The sequence below is a fragment of the Lissotriton vulgaris genome, chromosome 4_1 (genome assembly GCF_964263255.1).
Source record: "Lissotriton vulgaris chromosome 4_1, aLisVul1.2, whole genome shotgun sequence".
Lineage (NCBI taxonomy): Eukaryota > Metazoa > Chordata > Amphibia > Caudata > Salamandridae > Lissotriton > Lissotriton vulgaris.
The window spans coordinates 313,141,590-313,166,827 of NC_141691.1; the positions used below are offsets into that span (position 1 = coordinate 313,141,590).

The following is a 25,238-nucleotide window of genomic DNA, read 5'->3' on the forward strand; positions in this document are numbered from 1 at the left end:
CAATGAAGCACTTGAAAATAAAAAAGAGGACAAAATATCGCAATAAAAACTAAATCATAGAGTAATTGTGCTAAGGAATCTAACAGCAGTTGTTGTTTAGACTACTGTATCAAACCTAAGGGAAATACTATTAAGGAAAAAGGGTCTCATGATACTGTTCGAGTCAGCCCATGAGATGAGACGGAATAGGGCATGTAAAGGGGAAGTCATGCCTCCACATTTCACAAATCCTTAGATAGCTAAATCTGTGCATAACAGAAATTGAGAAGAGATCTGTAACATGTGAAAAGAGCAAAACAAAAAATACATTTCTTCTATGCTACAAAGTTGAAATTAGCAAGATATATTGCTTGAGATCACAAGCAAAGAAAGAAATAAAGCACGGGCAATACAGCAAATGAGAGTGAAACAGATACATTTTTTTTAATTGTTTTATACAAAAAGACCCACTCTTTGAAAACGAATTTGGAGAATTAAAAGGCAAATGTCACAAGTGCTCTTTTAGGTACTGTAGTACAGGACCTATGTCATAGATCATCAGATAAATTGGTAATATATTGCTTTAATTTGTGATACCAGAACCTTCTTGAGGTGTATATCAAAGAGAGAGATCAGGTCAGCATTGATTAAGAGCTTAAAATGAATAGAAGAAATTTAGATTAGTTAGAAGAATGTCCATTTGTGAGGTTGAAGTTAGAGGTATATTAAATCCGAATTCTCTCATAGGTATAACTATAACTAGTATTTGATGGAATTTGAAGGAAACAATATATAATTGAGCCATCCCATGCTGAAGGCAGTGTTCTATCTACCTTGGCAGAGGACATCCAGCAAATGCTCTCACAGCAGAACGTCTTGTTGCTGTACTGGCCCAGGAAAGAAGCCATTACCAGGCACATCAGAGTATCAAAGTCCCGTGTTCATGTGGACAATGAGAGGGGAGTGTAGTACCCTGCAGACGTTGTGCCAAAGGAAGGCCCATATTCAACAATCAGTTGACCAGATGCACAGTCAACCTCATGTGGTATTTATGACAAAGTCACAATCTCTACATCTTTACAAAAAGGGGTGGTGAGGGACAGAGTCTCTGAATTAAGCAGAAAGCTCTCACCCAGTCAAAAGATCAGGGCTAGATCCAACACCGTTTTTTAGCTCACTGCACCATCCCAGTTTCAGAACCCGGCTGTATGCAAATTAGTCTGTTCCTGTCCCAGTGCATGATGGGAACAGGACAAACCAAACTACAGAAGCCAATTCTTACACTGGGAAGGAAACAAGCTCCCGGGGACCGGTTTCTGGCATTACAGCCGTCTTCGGCCCGGTTTGCTTGAATCCTGATGGTGCAATGAGCAAGGGTCTCACATCTGAGAATACCCTTCCACGCTTAGGGTGGACAAAAATATTTACAAAAAGGGGTGGTGAGGGACAGAGTCTCTGAATTAAGCAGAAAGCTCTCACCCAGTCAAAAGATCAGGGCTAGATCCAACACCGTTTTTTAGCTCACTGCACCATCCCAGTTTCAGAACCCGGCTGTATGCAAATTAGTCTGTTCCTGTCCCAGTGCATGATGGGAACAGGACAAACCAAACTACAGAAGCCAATTCTTACACTGGGAAGGAAACAAGCTCCCGGGGACCGGTTTCTGGCATTACAGCCGTCTTCGGCCCGGTTTGCTTGAATCCTGATGGTGCAATGAGCAAGGGTCTCACATCTGAGAATACCCTTCCACGCTTAGGGTGGACAAAAATATTTACAAAAAGGGGTGGCGAGGGACAGAGTCTCTGAATTAAGCAGAAAGCTCTCACCCAGTCAAAAGATCAGGGCTAGATCCAACACCGTTTTTTAGCTCACTGCACCATCCCAGTTTCAGAACCCGGCTGTATGCAAATTAGTCTGTTCCTGTCCCAGTGCATGATGGGAACAGGACAAACCAAACTACAGAAGCCAATTCTTACACTGGGAAGGAAACAAGCTCCCGGGGACCGGTTTCTGGCATTACAGCCGTCTTCGGCCCGGTTTGCTTGAATCCTGATGGTGCAATGAGCAAGGGTCTCACATCTGAGAATACCCTTCCACGCTTAGGGTGGACAAAAATATTTACAAAAAGGGGTGGTGAGGGACAGAGTCTCTGAATTAAGCAGAAAGCTCTCACCCAGTCAAAAGATCAGGGCTAGATCCAACACCGTTTTTTAGCTCACTGCACCATCCCAGTTTCAGAACCCGGCTGTATGTAATTTGCATATAGCCAGGTTCTGAGCTGGGATGGGGCAGTGAGATAAATAACGGTGATGGATCAAGCCCTGATCTTTGGACTGGGTAAGAGTGGTCTGCTTAATTCAGACACTCTGTTCATCACCACCCCCTTTCTGTATCGTTTTTGGCCACTATAGGTGTGGCAGGGTATACTCAGACATGAGTCTCTTTCTCACTGCTCCATCAGGATTCAAGCAAGCCGGGCCGAAGAGGCTGAAATGCCAGAAACCGGTCCCCGGTAGCTTGTCTCCTTTCTGGTGAAGAATTGGCTTGGTAGTTTGGTCTGCCCTGTTCCCATGATGCACTGGGCCAGGGACAGACTAATTTGCATATAGCCAGGTTCTGAGCTGGGATGGGGCAGTGAGATAAATAACGGTGATGGATCAAGCCCTGATCTTTGGACTGGGTAAGAGTGGTCTGCTTAATTCAGACACTCTGTTCATCACCACCCCCTTTCTGTATCGACAATCTCTACATCACCAGGAGGCTATAATCAGTGTACAAAATGTGCTGTATATTAAAATGGAGGTGTCTTGGTAACTGTCCAAAGATTGAATAACCTTAATGCTGTCAAACAAAAATAAGGCAAACAAAATTAAATGTCAGGATGTGAGCTTTAATAACCTTGTTTAATTATAGAATAGTAAAATGAAACTTTAGAGGAGGCGTTGACAGCGTGAGGGACTGCGAGTCCCAGGACTGACTGCGGCGCTGTGTGGAGCCGCACCTGGACACTCTTCCCGCCCACCCCGCCTCCTGTGATGACCGCCCTCTTCACTACCTTAAGTGTACGCAATCGGACGCGTGTCGCGGGACGCGCGCGAAGACCGGGCCAAGAGCGGGCCCGTTTTAGCCCGTTCGAGCCCAGGAGGGACCGGACCGGGCCACATCTTTTTCATCTGATCATCGGACCTATCATTCTGGATTGAGCCGCAAGGTGCACCCCAGCTTCAAGGTGGACATTACATGGCTACAAGGGAGACCCGGAGCAAGGCGATGGCAGCAGCTGCTACATCTAAAGGTACTTTGGACAACTTCCTGATTAAAACCAGTTCAAAACCCACTAATGACATGTGTGTCACGGAAATCCCTTTGACCCAGAGCACCGCCCTCCCAAATTCGCCAGTTCCAATTATCCCTTCCCAGGACTCACTGGAGGCCTCGCACCTACAGCTCCTAGATAGCATAGATCAAACAATTGAATCCGTTCTTCTGCAGCTTAGATCCTCTTCTACTTTTCAGCGAGACTCTCATCTTGCGATCACTGACAGTACTCAAATCCTATTGCCTAACTCTCCCTCACCTAAGCGATCAGGCCCTGAACTGGTCACTACGCAAGCAAGGGGCAATAAAGAAGGAGCAGTTCCCAAAAGGAAGATATTCAGACAATCGAAGGGAGCAAAAAGGGCTAGAATCGACCAAGCCACGACCAGCGTTGCAGCCTCCCCAGACTCCATGGAACGCTCACCCCTTTTATTAAATATTGTTCGCGAGTCTCCACTGTGCCCTACGCAACTGTCACTACAGGGTACAGGGGGGCCATTTGTTTTCGGCGAAAATCTAAGGGTGGAAGGCGACCAGTTTTTACCCCTCATCACTAACGTGATGGAGAGACTCCTGGAACCCTTGATGAGGTGTCTGGATAGCATTAATACTCGGCTAACAGCAATCGAGACTACAATGGGGGATATGAGGGCCCACCCAAACCAGAGGGGGATGCATTCCACAGGTACAGTTCCTAGTGGGGTTCCCGCCACTATAGCGCCAGCTCCAGTAACTGGCCATCCTATGGCATCAGTAGGTACAATTCCCCCCCCACCTCTCCAGATCCCTCATCCCTCTTCCTCCACCACACTGCCTACCCCACTACCAAAGCAAACTCCCCCAGTACCATTAGCAAGAAAATCCAAAGTGCCAGCACCTACTATCCCTCCTAGGCAAGGAACTACACAGAGCAGTTCTAACGCCCACACTGTCCAAAATGTTCCACCCTTGAAAGACCCAGCTATAGTAAATCTCCCACCCGAAGCCGCTCCTTACACTGTAATTTTGGCTGGAGTTCCTGAACTTTCTCCCAATACCCAGGAACCATTTGAGTCCCTTAGAAATAAGGTGATCGGCTGGTTGAATATCCACAGACCACTGCCATCAAATCTGAGGGGGGATATTCTAATGGTTAGGCGTGTTTCGTGGGTGGGACACATCAGCAAGGTGATTAAAGGGGATTGTATACTGGTTACCTTTAGAAACTGCCAGATAGTACAACTCATTACTAACTGGTTGGGGGGTTTGGGAACTACCAGCATACAACTGCTCCCACTCTCCTTCTTCTATCCGCCCAGAGTTAAAATCAATAGGAACCCGGGGGGAGAAGAAGGATGGACCAAGGTGGGATTTGCTATCGATGGGTCAAGGTACAGGCCTCCTAGACATCACTTACCTGCCCAAATGGACTTCATGCATCACAATAGGTATAGCTGTCTTGAAGAGGTGGACTGACTGAACCAAGAGTCTGGCAAAGAGAGGGGCCCCGGGGCTGACCACTTAACATTAAGTTTGGAACCCGCACTGGCAAAACATACTAAACCCGACCCAGCAATTCCCTCTCCTGGTATCCAGAAGATTAGTACCCCGCAGCAAGGCCCTTTATCTCCGAGCGGAGCACCAGATGACTCCAGGGTTCTAAATATTGTTTCCTGGAACATAGCGGGTCTTTGTAATAAATTAGCTTGTCCAGATTGGGGAGCATATATTGACTGCGCTGACGTATGTATGTTCCAGGAAACCTGGGCCCGGGAGGTACAAAACCGTATGGGTTTTGCCTCTTACTCAGTTCCCGCTAAGTGGGCTGGAAAGGGTCGGCCATCGGGAGGGCTAACTATCTGGGTGGCAACTCATCTGGGTTGTAGTGTAAAAACTCTGGACACCAGCTCGGAAGATGTTCAGTGTCTGCTGTTAGAGTGGTCGAATGGGTTCAGTCTGGGCATTATAAATGTCTATTCCAGGCCAGTTAGTGTCTCAGCTACTTCCAGAACTATTGAGGAACTATCCTCCTTCCTAACTTACTTCCCTGAGGGAGCCATGTTCGTGGTGGGAGGTGACTTCAATTGTCAGTTCGAACCCCTTGCTGGCTTGCTAGATGCAGCGGATCAGGAAGAGGACGATGTCTGGGAAATTCCCCCAGTCGCCGGACCCACTGCAAGAGTCTGGTCTCCACTGGCCCTGCAGATTACCACCCTGACATTAACTCACTCGATTAGGGCATGTAACGGGCGAGCGAAGTCAGATACGCCCCCCGCCTATACCTTCTCCCAGGCAGGAAGGAGGGCACGCTTGGACTATGTATTTATTGAATGCAGGGAATGGAAAAGAATCGTGGATTTCAAGATCACACAAAGGGGGGAGAGCGACCACGACCCTTTGACGATATGGCTCAGGATTCCGGGTACAAGAGAGGCCCGGTTGTCCGAGCAGGACAACTTTAACGCCGGTACTTTGTCTAGTAACAGACGCAAGATAAGATGGGACAAGCTGGCCAAAAATCCGACAGAGTTGGCCAAACTGTATAGCCTACTAATTCCTCTACTTGAGGGCGCTGCTGCACTAGACCACACTCAAGGCGATTACCACCACCAGCTCGGCAAACTACATATCTCGTTAGTCACTGCCATTAAAGGAACCCTAAACCCCATTGGCGGAAAAAAGCCTAGCCAAATAAGGAAGCCGTCTTGGTACAATAAGGCATGTAGGCAAGCAAAAAGAGACCTCCTAGAGGCGCTCAAACAAAATACCAGTAGGCCCTTAATAAAAACGAAGCGACAGATATATAGGGATCTCACACGCTACGCCAGGGAGGAATGGGAGGTTGAAAAATGGGCCAACATGACTACAACCCTGGGGGTCAAAGACGCCCGCAAGTTCTGGCAGCTTGTAGGCACAGGCTCGGCGGACCATGAGCAAGCTGTGATGCCCAATATAGCACCTGAGGCCTGGGAACAGCATTTCAGCAGCCTTTATAAGGAAGGACCCATTGACCTCCTTGACCCCATCGCGCCGACCGCAAACAATACGGACTCGGATGGATTTGAGCTTACCTTTACCCTGATGGAAGTAAGGACAGCTATAGCAAATCTTCCACTGGGCAAGGCGCCAGGCCTGGATCAAGTACCAGGTGATGTATACAAACAGGAACCTGAGATCTGGGCCCCCTACCTTCAAAAATCTTTAACGCAATCTTAGGTGGTATGTCTCCTCCGAACACCTGGCTGGGGGCAGAGCTGGTGCCCATATTCAAGAAGGGCTCCCCCCTTCTTCCGCTTAATTATAGGCCAATCAGCCTTATAGATGTTTCACAGAAACTCTTTTCAAGGCTGATTCTGGACCATCTTTTGGATTGGGTGGAGGAGTCGGAAATCCTTAGTGTGTACCAGGCTGGGTTCAGAAAGAAGGTATCCACAGTGGACCAAATCTTCAGATTGAGTATGATATTCTGGAAAACGGTCAAAATTAAGGGGGGCTCGCTGTACACTGTTTTTGTTGACCTTCGTGCGGCTTTCGATTTAGTCCCACGAGCCAAACTCTGGAAAGTATTGAGGGATCTAGGAATTCCCCTGCCCCTACTAAACATCCTCATCCGTCTCCACGCCCAGAACTATGCGAGGGTGAGATGCGGCAGACATGGGATCCTGTCGGCGAGTTTCCCCGTTTGCAGAGGGGTAAGACAGGGTTGTGTGCTCGCACCGACCCTGTTTTGCCTCTTTGTAAACGGGGTGATTGACCATCTTAACGGGGTCCCCAACCGGGATGCCCCAAGGTTGGCGGGAATCGGCATCTCCGCGATCATGTTCGCGGATGATACCCTTCTGCTCGCAAAGTCACCCATGGGTATACAGAGAGTTCTGGATGCCTTTGTTACCTTCTGCAACGATAGGGGCCTGGAAATAAATAAATCCAAAACTAAGTATATGGTATTCAATCCACCCAGACTGTCTCGCCCCAACCCTACCATAGAGGGTGTTTCCCTAGAGAGAGTGTCAACTTTTGACTATCTGGGCCTAACATTGACCGAGGACATGACCTGGGCACATCACCAGACCAAATCCCAACTGAAGCTTTCACAAAAAATTGGGGGGATTTGTAAATTGTTAAAACAGACTATCTATAAACCTGTCTCGCCCCCCCTTGAAATTTATAAGCTGCAGGCACGGGGGGCAGTCTTTTATGGGGGTGAGTTATGGGCGCATAGTTGTCAATCAAATTTCAGTACCTTGGAAAATATGTTCATCAGACAGCTCTTATCTTTACCGCCGAGTTCGCCCCTTTTTCCTATTAGACTGGACTTGGGCCTGAGACCTATTAAGGAGGAATTAGGTCTGAAACCTCTTACTTTTTGGAGACGACTCTGGGCTACTCCGGAATTGTCTAGCTATAGGAATGAACTATCAGAACTTTTACACCTACCTAATAGTTGGGACATTCCTTGGTTAAAATACATCAGGCAGGAGTTTGACAGACTGGGCCTGACCCAAGTATGGAGGAACCCTGAAGAAGCATGCTGTGGGATATCCCGGCAGGAATTGGTGAGAACATACTACCAAAAAAACCTGGCCGAACACCTATCTAACCCCAAAATAGGGTCGCTAACACTGTCATTCTTGGAACATAAGGACATTTATAAACCTGAGCCTGCCTTGGATGCCATCAATCCTAGTAGTCACAGAAAGCTGTACCTCCAGTGGAGATATAACTCTTTACCGCTCAGAGCCCTATCAGCACGATGGAAGCAGGATGCGCCTGCAAACTGCCCTGGGTGCAATGCTGTTCTAGAGTCCGAGATACATATGGTCTTTTTCTGTCCTCTATACAAGATTCCCAGGAAGAATTGGATTGTCCCTATTTGCAGAAATTTGGGCATCAGGCAGCACCTCGATTCGTTCCGAATACTAAAAACTGACCTGTCGCCATGGATTGTGTTTGGGGTTACTAAATTCCTGGCGGCAATGTGGAATCTAAGAAGGAAAAAAGTGGAATAATGATCTGGTTTTAGTTGCATAGCGCCCAAGGACTAATTGATCTGCAATTTTAGCCCCTCCTTTTTAAATGACCCTATTCTGTAATCAGTGTTCTATCATTTCTAATGTTGTTTTTAACGTGTTGCTTTTATGACATACATGTCGAAATAAAGATTTAATAATAATAATAATAATAAAATGAAATAAAGTATATCATTACACTAAACACATCAAACGAACGATTAGTTCCCATAGGTAAATTACAGGTCAAACTGTAAGTGATAAAAATAAAGAGATTAAATTATATGAAATGTCACTCTCACAGAAGGATCAAAATTACAACGCTATGACGATTTTCTTGTCTCTACTTGCCCCCTGAAATAGCCGAGGCTATCTACATAGATTAATTAAGCAGTGCTTTTAAGCGTCAATGGGTGCTGGAATGCCAAATTCCTTGTGTGCACAATGTATCAGTTATACCATGTCAGAATTTAGGTTGAGAAGAGATAATTTGTAGACTAACTTTAACCCTAAGAAGAACAAGCTGAGAAAGAGGAGAAGACCGAAGGACTCGTATAAGTGAGGTGGAGCAATTCACAATGTATGGCGTGTCAATGTGTAACTGACCTTCCATTTGGGCTATTTTTAAAAGTTGGAGGCATCAAGAGGTGAGTTTCTAATCTAACCATATACAAATTCTCATAATACTCGGCATAAAAAGTTTGTTTTAAATATTCAAGAGGCACTTTATTTGTCTATATTTAACATCACTTTAAATGTGACAAAATACTTTACATCCCACTCACTTAGGCTCTTACTATACTTGGGGACACATTTGCATCTTTGAAGAAGTTTTATTTAAACATAGGGCCATAGTACAAACACATATTTGCAGTCGGAAACGGCCCAATTTGCAGAATCGGCCAATTTCCTACCACAAAAATGCCTTTTGATATGTACAAAACACGAATTGCGATTAGTTAACAGGTTACCAAATTGCATTTTGTGTTTAGCGATTCGAAATGTGGAAGGGGCATGCTTAGTTTAGTTTTAGTTTAGTTTTAAAGGGTTTTATAACGCGCTCTATTACTGGCTAGTATCCTGGCGCGGTGGGGAAGACTGTGGCAAGATTATGGGGCAAAGAAGAAAAAAAGACAGCTAGGCGAAAAAAAAGGGAGATCAGTTAAGTGGCCGCATTAAACAGATGAGTTTTTAACCCTTTCTTAAAACAGGTGACGTGCCTTCCAAATTTCTAATTGCAGTACTATGTATGAATGGTCACAAAACATTCATTTTTTACAGACACCTCAAGGATGGTAAGACAGTGAAATCTGGTGTTCCTGCTACTGATCAAGGAGTTTGAGGAACAAAGGACTGCACACTTTTAGAATTGGCAGAGATCAACTAATAAAAGGTTGTCATTGTTAGTGACTCACTGTCCATAATGAGTCATAGTTATATAGTATCAATGAGCAAAGTTTTGTTACTCCGTAGTGGAAACATATTTCAAAGAACTGAGTTGTGAGCACGTAACTCATTGAGTCATTGCATCAGCTTATGATAAAGAGGTATATGAAAGGTAAGAATAAAGAAGTGATCCACTTTGTTGTGTCCTATGTAGAAAGACACCAGGAGCAAGGATGTACATTTAGGTCTTCTGTATTATCTCTTCAGTTCAGGATACATCGGTCTTGACTCCAGCCAGCCTAGTGTGGTACCAGCCCCACCAGGAGCAGGCTGCCTAGCTGCTCAGCCCATCTTTAACTGCCACATTCATCCCACTCAGACACCTAGGCATTCCACGCATCACAGGCACACCAACATTCTAAGACCAACTCACACTCTGGCTGAGCAGCTAGAGGCAACAGGACTAGAGAACATGTTATACATTTAAGTAGGGTATAACACACTTTCAAAGCATTTGTGTGGATTTATAGAGTTTTGTTACACAACAGTTTCTGGCAGCATTGTCCAATGGCAAAAGAAGCTAAGAGGTGACCATTGCAACAGTACAAGACTCCCTTCTGCAAATGCTACACAGAATCAGGTGACCAAGTGTTATATTTATGAGAGGAGTGACTTGTTAACTGGCTTACCTAAAACTAAGGAACTGCAGATAGTGGCTAATGATCCACAAGACAAAAAGAGCTGATGGCAACATTGGTAACCACAGTCATGTCTGAATGGAACTTTGCTACGTACCATAAAAGACTTTTTAAAACTTTTTCATCGGACCTTGATAACTACCTATGTATGCCATTGCTCTCTAGTGACAGGCAGAGCTGTAGAAACAATAAGAACTCCAAAGTATAGAAGGTTGGCTCAGGAGCTTCAAATGGTTTTTCTCGCTGAACTATCACACCCTTTAAGATATATTTGTTTAGATCAAAATACTCATTGGCAGTTGGCCTACCTTTTTATATAATATCTTAAGTGGTAAGTATTACATCTTTTTATCTCCTGACATTTTGCTATGAAGTGTATTGATTAGTAAGAGTCATTTGCCAAATTAATCTTTAGTAAAAAGTGTATAACAGCTGCTGTTTTCAAGTATCCTCACCTTTGGAGAAACAGTTTTTAATACTTTTCGGGACTGGGTTTATGCAAATACTAGTATAATCAATGTGTACCTGCATCATATTATGTTTGTAGGTAAATCACGATCAATGCAATAAATGACAAATACATGGATGGATATTCCAACAAACCTCTGTGCATAAATGTTGCATTAGTTAAATGACGCAAAATCTCCTTGTACTCAGCAGGGAACCCTAACATATTAAAGGCCACTACCTGAACCTGGTGATATTCAGAACAATGAAAGTGACCAAAACTGATATCAAGCCAGTATGGTGCCCAGAACATCTTTTATTGCATTTGCCTAAATAATGCTGGCAGTCACACAGAGTTCATTTAAAATCAACAAAGTAACAGATAGATATACTTTTTTTTTTAAAGAACCAGATAACTAATAATATGGAAGCAGAGATGATTTTATCTAGTGTAAACTATGTAATGATTGTGATATATCACTCTTTAATGAATTTTCAACAGCAATATCCACATTTGCAATAAACACACACCCTTTACAATAAGATATTCAGAACCTCCTCCCCTGGTTGGTGCATACTAGCATGGTGGGAACCAGGAGAGTTGAGACAAAATGAAGAAAAGCAGACCTAATGAAGATCATCATGCAATACTTCGAGCGCAACAGTGAATTACAAAAATAGCTATTACTAAAGAGGAAAAATCTCTGTATAAATAAAACGTTTACTGACTCCCTTAACACACCAAAAGAGTCCTCCAAGACGATATAACCCCTCACAAAACCAAGGTGCCTCTTTGGAGAGAGATACAGAAAATTAAGAATATTCAATTTGGTATAGACTCTCAAAGGAAGAAACTGATCCTTCCATCCCAAACAGAAAGCAGCCAAAGCCCATTACTGTTAAATATTGCAAACCCATTCCCCATTTTTCCTTTGAGGACATGGACACATCTTTTATTGCGTCCCTTTTAAAAAATAAATTAGAAATTAGCTGCCCTGGCTATGATTCGTAGCTGCAGCTAGTTGCAAGCGTAATGATGCATTTTATTGCACCGTGTGCAACAAGAATAGAGACCAATACCTATGAAAAGGGAATGTCAGTGCACAACTGAAACAGTCAGTCCTAACACCATTATTAAAATATCTTCCCAGAGCTTGACAATATACAAAATCATTGCTCCATTGCAGGTCTATCTTCGCTTTCCCAAAAATCTGTAGAAATTACCAACCACACTGATGTGGGCTTTCTTGGAAACTCAATAAGTTATTTATCCTTTTCAGTCAGGATTTAAACTCCCCATGGGACAGCGATGTTGCTAGTGGGGTTGCTTGATGGCGTGATAGCTGCTACAGTTGTAGGGAACATGTCCCTCCAGCTCATGTTTTCATATCTGTGTGCAGCATTCAAACACATTGGACTTAGACCTCCTAGTGTCAAGACATGGGTACCATGCCATTGTGCCAGATGAGACCATAACGAGGCTTAATCCTTTTAAGTTGCTCATATATGTCCACTGCAACACAGGTGAAATGCAGCGCACCACAGGGTTCACCACTATCTCCTATGCTTTCTAACATTGACATCAAGCCAATTTTCACGATCATTAGGGCTCGAGGGCAGCAGTTCGATCCTTATGCTGATGACATGGACATTTATCTGTGTATCAAGGGACCTAAAGGGGATTTCTTTAATCTAAAGACAGGACTAGATGACATAACCCAGTGGATTTCAGTCAGCAGACTAAAACTGTGATCCGCTAAATAGGCTCCGGCCTTACGCTTCAGGCATTAGGTATGCTCCCCGTTCCACTCCTCTATTCAGCATTCCAACGACCTATCTTAAAACAGCCAGAAAGCTGGAAGTGGTTTGGAATTGTGGCCACACCAGTCACATTTTTCTGCATCACACACCTAAAACAAGCTCTGCCTTTCATAAAACAAACTCATCAAAATATAGTTGTAACTTCCCTTAATAATGACACACTAAATTACATCAATAAAGTACTGAGGGTGCAGAAGGCTTACTTACGGCCAGTTTCGACAGCTCCAAATAATCCACAATGCACCAGTTATGTTGGTACTAAAAACAAATAACTCCAAGATCCAAAATAGGCTGACGGTTGCCAAACACACAATTCATAAGCAAGCTTACCCAGTGTTTAGATGTCTGATGGGCTGCAATGGCTCCTCCCTGAAGGACATCAATCTCTCAATTTTCACCCAATGTGGCCCTTGAGGTCTAACAATGGGGCTGCTTTTAAATGTCCCAAGAACTGAGATGTTTTTGAAAGGAGACAGAAGTTTCTCCAATGTAGGGGCAACAATTTGGAAAACTGCTTGAATTAATCAAAGCTGCATTTACTTACTTCAGCCATTTTGTGCCTTTTGCCTGTCTCTGGAATACACATCTTGTGGGTGGGTGACAGCCAGCTTCCTGCATTCCCTCTAGACAGTCACACACAAAGAAAGGGTAGGTGTGCCTGGGTGATCATCTGCATACGATGGGCCATCCTGAGCTGGTTAGGAGGGAGGGAGAACCCCAGAAAGAGCTATGTCCTGTCCCCACACAGTCAGGGCAGGAAGGGAGAACCAACATGCACTTCGGATATTTCTTTGACGTTTCCCTCACTTCAAAGGAACCACTGGGTATAAGTACTGGACCTCAGGCAGTACCAAATAAGTACACTTCTGCCAGGAAGAAGAGCTGCTGTGCTTCTGAAAGGGCTACTACTCTACTGGACTACTGATTTGCTGAACTCTGCCTTGCTGTGCTGAGCTGCTGTTGAGAATGAATGAACCTGTATCCCAAAGTGACTCCAAGCGCTTGCTGGCTTAGCTTCTGTTCCAAAGTCTCAGGGATATGAAAGACTTGAACCACCTGCATCTGCACCTGCACTCTGCAAGCTGCGAGTCTGCCATGCCAAGTGGTGCCGCCCAGTCCTGAACCCTTGGAAGTGAGGACTCAGTTGCTTCTTCATCAGAACCCACGCATCCTCAGTGGAGCTGGCACATCTTCACCTTTGCTTGAGTTGGAACCAACGCATCCTCGTAGTTGTGGGTAGTGGACCAGGGCAACGCTCTCAGAACCAGCACTTCGCCTTTGGCATTGATATATCACCTACTGCAGGAGCAGCAGTAGTGCATGCATCATGAGCCATCACTCACAAACGGAACGGATGCATCACCGGAGTTGAGTGGAGAAAATTGATGCATTTTGTCCACTGAGTTATCTCGACGCAGACGTATTGCCCCTGCTCATCCTTGTAGACGATGCATCCCAGATCAAGGTACTTTGGTTCAGCAAGCCCAAGTGGGTCCCTGTATCAGGTTCATGCTCCATGGCACTCTGCCTGAAATTTTGACTTTGCCATGGTCTAGCACTACCTGATCACCCACTTAGGCGCTTATTGCTTCTGAGCGGTATTTTGACTTTTAATATTTAAAAATGCATGTCTCAACTTCTACTTGATGCATTTTTGTTATTTTGGTCTGGTTTTATTTATAAAATAATAATTAATGTTTTTAACCTGGTGTGGAATCTTTTTGTGATGTTTTCACTGTGTTGCTGTATGAAGTGTTGCACAAATACTTTACACATCACCTCTTAAGTTAAGCTTGACTGATCTGTACCAACCTACCAGAGGGTTTTTACAGGATAATTTAGGTTGTGTTTTCCCCTACCCAGACTAGGATTGCGGTTCCGGCTTGGACAGGGTGCATACCTCTGCCAATCAGAAACCCCCTTTTCTAACAGCTGTCATGTGTCTATCCCTTTACACCACTTATTTGCTTCTGTATTGGGTAGAGATGAGGTCCATTCTTGTCTTCAGTATGCAGAATGGATATCCTTGCTACATGTTGGTACCTTGAAATCCATGTCTCCTTTTACAGTCTTTTCTTACAGTACAGAGGGAGAGAGGATTCTAATACATAATGTGTGCTTGGCGATATTAATATTTTTCACCAAAAATGATTACACTTCTCTTTACTTTTTCAAAAGTGTTTTCGTAAGATTGAACAAACTACGCCTAAACAAAGCCAGACTCCATTTTAAATTCGAAACATTACTGTGTTTCCATTTCTTCTCTCTCCACAAACAAAGATTTGACTACAGGAACGTTTAGCACTTAGTAGCTTGGTGAACTCTGGAGGAAACGTTCATCTCGAATGTAACTTTTGAAGGTCTAGACATTCTTCCTGTCTCAAACTCAGTGGCATATTAATTCTATAAGCCTGTCATTGGTTTGTGTGGAACTAGATGTGTACTGTCAAATCCAATGACATTAGGGTAACACAGAGATAATATTCATTTTGGGAATGGTGCTAGGAACTGTTGCATTTTATTGTGTATTGTAACATTTTGCTCACTTCGCTATGACTACGATTTTTGCTGTGTAGTTTCCTATAAAAGAGGGCCCATTTTAGAGGGGTGCCATACTGAGGGACTTGCTATCTTATAGCCAGACTTGCCTTGCAGTCTTGCTTTGCCTGTATCTCAGAGTTGTTTTCCTGATTCTTCGAGAGCAGACTCACACTTGACAAATCTCTTGCTGCACATATTAGCCTAATGCTAGACCATATTTGGTTTTGGCTATTAATTTCTGCGTTAAACTGGGCTCTACATTTATTCTCTATTTGCCAACGAATGAGAAACGATTTTGCCTACTGTAATGTACTTTGTCCTTTTAATAAACCTTCATGGCTTCTGACCTTTAACTGACTCAAAAAGTCTTATTTAATTGACTGTGCCACTGGTATTACAAATTTGATCTCGTTAGGGGGGGCTCTCTCAACTTACCAGCAGTATTTAGGAGGCCGCGAGGGCAACTGCAGTGCTAACAGCGTACCTCTCCTGCCGTGAGGGCAACGGCCAGCGACAATGAAAAACTACATTACCCAGCTGCCCCAGGGACCGGCACACTCGTGACGCTCCTGCCACGTCTGGAGGCGCTAGAAGAACGCGGAGCGCAGAGCGCCGAGCGTGCTCTGGGGGGCTCTCTCAACTTACCGGCAGTATCCAGGAGGCCGTGAGGGCAACGGCAGTGCTAACAGGGTACCTCTCCTGCCGTGAGGGCAACGGCCAGCAACAACAAAAAACTACATTACCCAGCTGCCTCGGGGACCGGCGCACTCATGACGCTCTTGCCACACCTGGAGCCGCTAGAAGAACGCGGAACGCCTCCCGCTAAGCCCAGGCAAAGGGCGGCCCGTCTGTGGCTGTCTTGGGCAGATAGGGGCAGGGCTAGGCCACCCCTCTAACATTACCATCAGGCTGACATAACTACAGAAAGGTACTGTCTCGCGTTACTTGTTCTTGCATGTTCCCCATATAATCTATAACCGCCTGAGCTGTGAAAACTTTTCCAGTAAAATCTGAATATTTAAAGATGGTTAGAAAACGGGGAAACAAAAATTTGCTGGACAACACATGTAATACCTTGGACACATATTTAGTAAAAGCAGTAAATGTCTTGTCATTAGAAATTGACCGTACGGAGAGACGACTATCTATGGGTACAAATGTTGGATCTGGTGATAAATCTAGGGAAGACTCTAATTTGGCGAATATAGAAGATGTAACCAATACTGGGTCACCCCTTATTGTGGAAGATGTAATCTGTCACGTTGATGATGTGGATGATATCATTGAAGAACCCCCTCGTATCTCGAATACTCCTACTTTATCTATATCGGTTACCCCACCCAATGTATCCCCCACGCCCCCACCAAGGTCACAGGTGCCATGAAAAAAATAACTGGCCAGATAAATACAAAGGCAAAAAAAGACAATAAGTACGCTACACGAGCCAGCGTAGCATGCACAAACACTGACCTGGACTCTAATGTTGGTTGTAGAACTAGGAACATGGAAGAAATCTTTGATAAGATAACAGTACTGCTTAGGCCACTGCATGACAGATAATATAGCTAACGAGGTTCACAAAATTAGTGGGAGCCTTGAGAAAATGTATGGTAGAATTGAGAAAGGTAATGGGGGGGCGAGTGTAAATGGAGAGGGTTCTAAAGTGAACACCGTCAATGGCTGTAATATATCTGTAATTAGTACAACCACACAATCTAAGGGAAAGTTACCTAAAGGGAATTCCACTCAGATGAAAGTATCCAAAGCAAAACCCAAACAGACAAAAGATCAGCACACTACTACAATTCAAGGCAAAAGGGATCAAGGGGAGGTACCAGATGTAGGGAATGAAAATTCCCCTGCGACAGATACGCCTGAATTAGGTAGCACAAAGATTATATCTGTTAAGACAAACACTTAACTCCCGTTTATTAATTTACCTCCAGAGTGTGGGGCTTATGTGGTGGTTCTGGTGAACGTGGCTAAATTGGGAAAAGAACAACAGAAAAATCACACAGCACTTCAAAACAAAACCCTACACTGGTTATCCAGGAACTGTGGTTTCCCGTTGAAAGGTGCAAGCCAGATATTACTAACGCAGCGGGTAGGATGGATTGGTCCCCTCAAGAAAAAATTCGAGGGAGACTGTATTATTATTAACTTCAAATCTCCGGTATGGGCGAAGAACACCTTAATAAACGCTCCTCTACTATCAGAATGGGAATACAATATGATCCTTTTGCCACTAGGATACTTCTATAGACATCTTATGATAAAGCCGGATCAGGGTGACATTATTTATAACCTCCACCCCAAACACCAGGCACACATTCCTGTATCATCACTTTTGTGCCCAAGCATACCCCTATTCAACAGATTTCAGTTACTGAGTTCTATGGAGGACAATGATTGACTCAAGATAAGATAGAAGGGGGTATACCAACAAAATTAGATCAAATAGGGAGAGGGCCTACCATAGTTCAAAATGGAGTGCGAAAGGATAGTTTGCCATCTACTCCATCTAATGGTTACTGGGAGCTTAATGAATTTAAGCACAATTGTGTTGTAACCCCTGGAAATACTGCACTATTGTTAAACGCAGGGGGGTTCATGGAAAATCCCATATTATCCAGTGCTGTAATATTAACACCCACAAATAATGAGAGCCCTAATACACTATACTCCATTGATTTGACTAATATAGTCAATCACGAAGGCTATACATTTATGACATGGAACATGGCAGGTCTCAGCAGCAAATTAAATACACCTTTTTGGAAAGATCTTATTACATCAAATTATGATGTAATCTGCTTACAGGAGACCTGGTATAGAGACCCAATTTTTGTAGAGGGTTACACCTCAAATTGGATAAAAGCAGTTGATTCCATTTCAGGAAGGGCAAAAGGCGGTCTCTTGATACTTGTTTCAAACGGGGAACAGCGTTTACAACACAACTTTTACCACGCAGTACCTTTACCACGCAACTTTTACAACGCAAGTCGTTACAAGGACTTGCGCTGGGGGCGCTGTAGGATAGGGAATAGTTTAATTTACTATCCAAAAAAGTTGGAATAGTAAATTAAACTATTCACTATCCTGCGCCCCCCAACGCAAGTGGTTGTAACAACTTGCGTTGTAAAACCTGCGTGGTAAAGGCATGCGTGGTAAAGGCATGCGTTGTAAAAGCATGCGTAGTAACGACATACATCAGTTTCAAACAAATTAGTTGAATGTAAAATCATAAGTTGTATAGCCTTAGGTTTTAACTGTCAGTTAATGAGACTTAGATTCAACAGGGGCAAAGATTTACTCTTTTTTTTTTTATTTATTGATTTTTTTTCCATTTATCCCATGGTGGTGGGAGACAGGTTAAACCAAACAGACATAAATCATACAGAATTTATACATAAAAAACAAAAAATTATACAATGATAAATAAAGAACATTATTAATTAATTTGCCAACCATTTTTCAAAAGGTGCCCAATTTTTAGAAGCAATTAAACGTCTTTTCTTTCCTCTGAAAGCCTGTACAGAAGTCTCTAATTTATACCTGGCCTTCCAATGGCAAAAAGTAGGGGGTTCAGAATGTATCCAGAATGATGTGATACAGAGTCTAATCATAGCCATACAGATAAACAGAAAAGCTTGCAAATGTCTTGTTTTTTCAAGGGCCGTGGAATATTCATAACCAGTGATTACCATTTCCGCTGAAATTTTAACTGAAGTTTGAGTTATCTGAGTAAGAAAGGTTTCAATTTGATTGATAAAGAAGGATAGCTCCGGACATTTATAAAACATATGAACAGAATCTGCAGAGCTAAATTTACATCTTGCACAAAACGACCCTTTGCCCCCACTAACGACCCCCCATCTAACAAGCTTTGCAGGCGTATAGTAAAGATTAAACATAGCCATATAACTTTGCGAACGCAAAGTACCTGAAACCAAAACAGACCTAGCTAAACCCAATGGAAATTTTAAATCAATAGAAGGTACTCCAAATTTAGTCGCCCAGTTATTATTCTGGTCATCTAAATCATAAGGAAGTTGAGATAGCAAGGTCTGGTATAAACTACCAATTTTTTCTTTCTTCCTTATAGATTCAACTATTATAACTTTTTGAAATATTGTTGAATTTTGAGGATATATTTTATCAAGAAAGCTTCTCAATTGCAGATATTTGAAAAAATGATTGGACTGCAAATGAAATTTCTCCTTCAGAAAGACAAAAGATGCCATTTGCCCGAGATCAGCTAAATCACCAATCTCCTTCAAACCAAGAGATATCCAAGTGATTGCCACCCCCTCTTGAAATCTCACTGGGAGTAATCCAGAAGCATTTAATGGGGTGTAATGATTGATCTTAGGAATATGGAAATGACGACAATTTTTTTGCCATATCCAGAATAATGCCCACAATACCTTGAATTTAGTTTTTTTTTAAAATAGCTCGGTTCAAGGATACGAGTTAGTACACCTTTTGTGGTATCTCCCAATGATATTGAATATATGGATGGTGATAGATGTACCGGGAGCTCAGCAGCGTCACCTAATAGAGGAAGGGCAAAGTGTTGGATCATAGCTGCCCAATAATAATACGTTAAGTTCGGAACTGTCCAACCTCCACGATCCTGCGGGAGGCAAGTCCACTTAGCCGCCCTCCTTGATTTGCGATATGACCATAGAAATCGTTGACATATCCTTTCTGCTTTTGTTAAAATTAAACTAGGAATTAAAAGTGGAAGAGATCTGAAAAGATATAATAATTTAGGGAGGACAAACATTTTAAGGATATTACATCGGCCAAATAACGAAAGATGCAAATGATCCAACCGTTCTAACTTATTATGAAGAGAATCAATAATAGGAGAATAATTCAGGTCAAGGATCTGATCCACATCAGACGAAATTTGAATACCCAAATATGTTGCCTCCGTGGTTGTAGAAACATGGGAAATTGGCATAGCCGTAGATTGTAAAATTTGGGTCTTTGCAATATTTAACTTATAGCCTGAAATTGAGCCGAATTGATCTGCCAGAGACTCCAATGCAGGGAAAGATCGGGCAACATTATCAGTTAATATTATAATATCATCGGCATATGCCAATGCCTTATATTCAATTCCATGAACAATGATAGGAGTGATAGTCTGCAATTTTTCTATCATACACAAGAAGGGGTCAATAAATAAGGCGAAAAGAAGGGGAGAACAGGGGCAGCCTTGTCTGGTGCCCCTGCTAATAGGAAAATAATGTGATTCGCTGCCCGAAATACGGATTTTGGCAGTTGGGGATATGTACATAGCTTGCGAAGCCTGGATAAACTCTGGTGTGAAGCCCTTCCAGCGTAAAACACCCCATAGATACCCCCAGGAGACCCTGCCGAATGCCTTTTCGGCGTCCAACAGGATCACGCCGAGGGCAGAGTTTGTGACCTTTGCCCAATCTAGAAGGGCTACAACACGCCTGATGTGATCCGTCATAACCCGTGCTGGCGAATAGAAACCAAAGGGAGAATAGTTTGGATTAAGCGGAGAGCCAATATCCTAGAATAGATTTTGCTATCAGTGTTGATTAGCGCAATCGGCCTATATGATGCAGGATTTAATTCGTCCTTGCCTTTTTTTTTTAAAGAGAACAATAGTTGATTGTCGCCAAGAGTCAGGGACAGACCCAGTCTGGGCGAGGCGAAAGACTTCTAGCATTTGTTGCTTGAAAATATATGAAAAGGTTTTATAAAATTCCAAATGAATAAGATCAGGCCCAGCAGCTTTGCCATTAGAAAGGGATTTCATAGCATTCACAACTTCCTCCCAGCTAATAGGCTCAGCCAAAATTTGATTATGATTATCTGCTACCTTTTGTGTGTCCATAGATTGAAAGAATTGATGCAAGCTAGTTTGTTGTTGAAGAGTTATGTTTGTTTCCTCTGTATATAAGGTTGAATAAAAATCAGCAAAGGCGTTTACCACACCATTAGTTGTGTCTTGTATAATACCAAACTGGTTTTTAGACCAGGTTAAAGGCAAAGATTTACTCTTAATGAATTTTTATAATAATAATGTTGGTACTAATAGAGGAGCTGTTATTTACGATATAGAAAAGGAAATAGATAGGGCATTGACAGTGCCAAACAGGCAAGTGATTATTCTCTGGACGGGAGATTTTAATGTCCATATGTGTCCATTAGTCCACACTAAAATGTGCAGTTTTACAAAGGGCTACACCCCAGATGAAGATGTCGATTATATGCACTTCCCCCCACGGCGAATACGGTACAGCATTAAATTCCATGTTAGCGAAATATGATCTTGAACTCTTAAGCTGCAGCAAGAATAGGAATAATAATATATGTCCAACTTTCACTGGCAGGGGTGCATCTTCAACTATAGATCACGTCTTGCTATCATGTAACAGTGATTATACTAATCTATGGATCACCGAACAGGTGGTCAGTGACCTTAATAGTATTTCGTTAACCATGATATGTTGGGGGAATAGACAACCTGATAACCAGAATTGTATTACCGATATTACTCCTACAAAATCAAATGGTATGAGGTTAAAATGGACAGGTGTTGACCCAGTTAAAACACCAAAGGAAATTATCGTTAATTGTAAACATGAAATAGATCAATGTTTATGTGAGGAGGCAGATTCAAGTTCTCCGATTTCTAATTTCCTCAAGATAAATGCATTCATAGATGGGCTTTTTACTAAAAAGTTTAGTGCCAGGAAACAGACACAAATAGGTTGGTTTAATAAGAGCTGTACCCTGGCCTTACATAACCTAAAGATAGCACTAGGAATTAAAACGCGTAATAAGGAGGATAAGAGAATTACGCTCCAATTATAAACACATTATTGGGGCTCGGAAAAAAGAACTGCAAGATGAAGCCTGGGACAAGTTTAGCCTAGCGGCAGCTACTAACTACAGTAGTCTGTTCTGGGAGACCGTCAGTTGTCCCTTTCTAAAGGATGACAGTCAACCAGACCTTACATCACATGTAAATAGTGTAAATAGTGAAGCGTGGATCGAACATTATACATTAATTTTTTAACCCGAATAGGACCAATATTAATTCATTATTTGACTCCATCTGGCCCATATTACCCTTACTAATAAATATAGAAGAGGTTTAAGAAGGGTTAGAAGTTAGTAAAGCGGGTAAGGCCCCAGTGCCTGATGGGGTGCCCATTGATCTATACAGGAGTGAAATGGATCTATGGGCCCCGATTTTAGTAAGGATTTTTAACGCCGCTGCAGAAGGACAGTTTTCGACAACATGGGGTCAATCATTAATTATCCCCCTCTTTAAAAAAGGTTCCAAATCTGAGTCCTGCAATTATCGACCCATATCGCTTTTGGATTCGTGACTTGCAGTAATGAGTCGGGTTATGCTGAAAAGGCTTATAGTTTGGGCTGAAGATAATAAAATCTTTTCACCAGCCCAATACGGGTTTAGAAAGGGTTTAGGCCTTCTTATTAGCAAATATACAATGGCTTAAGGGGCTAAAATGTTTTTATGTTTCGCGGACCTAAGTTGCGCTTTTGATCTCGTGGACCACTCAATACTGTGGCAAATACTACGGGACACAGGCGACCCGAAAGAGATTGTTAATTTTCTGGAAAGGGCCTACGAGAAATTGTCTAGTAAAGTGCGCTACGGCCCAGCAGGTGAATGTACCCCCCTGTTCAAAGTTAAAAGGGGCATTCGACAGGGGGGTTTACTTGCCCCACTTTTGTTTTCATTGTTTATTTATCAGGTGGATGGAGTATTAAAAAACATTCCCACGGATGCCCCCTTGATTGAGGGCCAAGCAGTGCCAATTTTATTATACCCAGATGATGCAAATTATTGTCACGTACCCCAATTGGCCTTCAGCGTCTTATTGACAATTTTACACTTTTTATCAATGACAGGAAACTCAGAATTAATTAATCTAAAACATTTGTAATGTCATGTGGTAATACATCGACTAAATCTGGAAAACCTTTTTACCAGGAAGGAACAAAAATGCAATCAGTTAAATCCTTTTGCTATCTTGGGGTAACATTTGCAGGAAATGGGAAATGGTTACATGAATATGCTAATATACGTTATAAAATGAGTAGAAACACTAAAAGCATTTTTAGATTTTCTGCTAAAGTGGGAGCACGAAGAGTCAAAGACATGGTGACTATATATAATGCCAGATGTGTATCTTCTGCACTCTATGGAGCAGGAGTCTGGGGCCATTATTATAATCAGTCTTTACAACAAGATGAAAATAAACTTCTTAAATGCTTGTTGAGTGCCCCACCATCGGCCTCCATGGTGATTATACACCAGGAAGTGGGCCTAAACTATATTTCAGATTTAGCAGCATTCCGCCCGCTTTCATTACGGCGCTCCATTTGGGCAAAAGATTAAACCATATTCACACAACGCATTATTAAAGATTGTCTGAAGCTCGACCACTGTTTACACATTCCTTGGCTGAGCTTCATTCACCATTGGTTTAGTCTTTTATTTAAGTGCAATATCTTTATTGAACCATAATATCAGCCACAATCGCTAAAAAAGAGCTTAAGGAAACATTTTTGGCCCATAAGCGGGAGACAAGAGAGAGATTAACTGGGTTACAACCTACTGTTGTATTTTATGAGCAACTGAACCTTAAAACTGGTCTTCAACCATATCTAGATGCTGTAACAATAATCACACATAGTTTTGTCTTAACACGCTTAAGGCTAGGGATTGTTCACCATCTTATGGCCTTCCCGACCATGAAAAGAAGTACCAGTTTACCATGTCCATGCGATAACATGTCACAGCAAAGTTCCTGACATTTTTTATTGTTTTGTAAATTTTATCATATTTTAAGGAAATTTTACTTGAAACCGTTGTTTTTAAAATATCAAGTTCGATCCACCAAAAATGCCATGAGGCTAGTATTTTCTCTGGAAAGCCTGGATGTCTGTTTTTTCGTGGCATCTTATATATTAAAATGCATTGCCGCCAGGAAATCAATTGTCCTGTAAAAGTTTACTAAATTTTGAGCTCCTTATCTTTAGGCATTCTGTACATTATGCTTAATTTGCACAAAGTGATTTGCACATAAACATGCAATATTAATTATTATAACTTTGTACGTTGTATACAATAATCACTTTATATACGCCACTTTACATGAACAATTTGCACATGTTCGATAATGCTAATATCTGTAATTCGCTATAGTTATTCGAACTGTCTGATAAATTCTTGAAAGGCCTTTTTTTTTTTACTAAGGACGAAATATCTGTGGGTGATTATTGCAAATTCTGTGCATCACTTATTATTATCAGCACAAGCTATTTTACTGTGAAAATTAATTATAAATTTTGAAAGACTGTTATTTTGTATACTTTTTGCATATATTTTTCGCCCCTACGAAGTATTATTGTTAAATATGAAATGGCGGTTGCAATCTATGTATCTTACTTATGCTTATATGGTTGTTTTACACACTGAATAAAGTTTTTTGAAATTGATCTCGTTAGGAGCGCATAACATCATGCATTCTGGAGAATAACACCACCCCCAATCCTGCGTAGGCATTTTATGTTAACATTTTAACAGATTATCAAAGACAGTCTTATCTCTACCAAACATATTTCAGCAGTTTACTTGTTCGTAAAATTGAAGTATCCCCTGTTTTTTACAAATCATTTGTTGCAAGGCCATCCTTATCTATCTACCAGAAAACACAATAGATTCAATAAAATATGGGTTGCGCCCTGTGCCTTCCATTGCCAGGCTGCCTTGATTTCAAGAAGGTTGGCATTGTTTATCAAGCTGTTACTCTTCTTCCGATAGGAACAGGGCTGTCTCAAGAGGGGGTGTCCAGTCCCTTTGCCCCAGGCCCTGCGCCCTCACTGCTAAATCCACATAGCCTGCTTTTAGGATATATTCTCAATAAAGCAGGTAAACTTAGCCACCAGTAGGTGTCACCATAACCAGAGATGTGCTGCATCCCATCTGTGATCCGAGACCCAGAAAAGTTTCTGGCAAGCCTGGATATGAAACCTC

General features: G+C 42.4%; 1 protein-coding gene across 2 annotated transcripts in view; it reads right to left on the reverse strand.

The window, feature by feature from the left end:
* The window catches only part of MCF2 (MCF.2 cell line derived transforming sequence), an 870,271-nt gene that overhangs the window by 492,478 nt on the left and 352,555 nt on the right, over positions 1-25,238 (reverse strand). The window lies entirely within an intron of this gene.